Raw genomic sequence first — 1,119 nt, 5'->3', positions numbered from 1 at the left:
AAATATGGTTTTGTTTATTTATGTTGTTCTTTGCTGACCGCACCCCCCGACAAACTTCTCCAATCATTAATCTACGGTCAACTATCTACACCTCATTATGTAACAATATTGTGTTCCCCGATAATTATCACCCTGAATGGGCCCTCGTATTGCAGTATCTCCTTACCCCTGTTAGACCCTAACTTTCTATACAAGATCGTACTGATTTTTATCACTCCCATCCTGTCTGTGACTTTTAAATTCTCCCGCGCCACTCTCTACCATTACCTTTTCCATTCTTCCTCGTACCTTATCCCACAACTTTCTTCGAGCAGCATGGTTGTTATGTATCTCCTCTCCGTCCACTGCCGTGCCCTTATAGTCCCACCGGTGTCCTCGAGGCCCAATGAGGATCTCAAATGGCGAAAACCCTGTAACTGTGTGTACGGTTTGATTGTATGCGGCAATCACCTTAGGCAATGCCACGCCCGGTTCTAGTCCGTGGTCGACCTGATATAATCGAAGATGGTCAATCAACGTGCCATGTGTTAAACGGGAGGGTGTTGGACACAAATAAAATGTTTTTACTGTTTTACTAGTTACGGTTAGATAACATAAAACGTTCTTACTGTAGTGAGAACTAACAAAGCAAGTACACACACAACGATGGCTTGCTAGTAACCTACGACTGACTGTTATAAAACCGTTGCAAGCCGGTACAATTGATATATTCACAATTCACCACAGAGTAACGAATTTACAATAAAACATAAAGTTTTACATCTCACTTTAACACACCCTCCTAAATATTCATTTTTTTAATCAAATTTAGCTTTTAAGTTACAATTTTTTGATTTTATGTTTCACAATAATTTCACTGAGCTCTGGATTCAAAAATCTCCAACTGATCATCTGCCCTTTTGTAGATGATTTGGACTTTTGGTCTTTCGACTATATCGTTATTTTTCACAGTCAGAATTACAGTATTCACCAGGTTTAACAGTATTCAATGGATCACTAAATCTCCTTTTCTTTCTAGGTTTCTTCTTCTTCTTAGTACCAGTATATTTCTTACTATTTCCTTCTAAATTATCTGCTTTGCTATCCACATTTTTTTTCATCAATGACGCAATTATATCC

This window comes from Halyomorpha halys, unplaced genomic scaffold (genome assembly GCF_000696795.3).
Source record: "Halyomorpha halys isolate HHAL.00 unplaced genomic scaffold, Hhal_1.1 Scaffold2163.1, whole genome shotgun sequence".
Lineage (NCBI taxonomy): Eukaryota > Metazoa > Arthropoda > Insecta > Hemiptera > Pentatomidae > Halyomorpha > Halyomorpha halys.
This window is presented reverse-complemented; position numbering follows the sequence as displayed.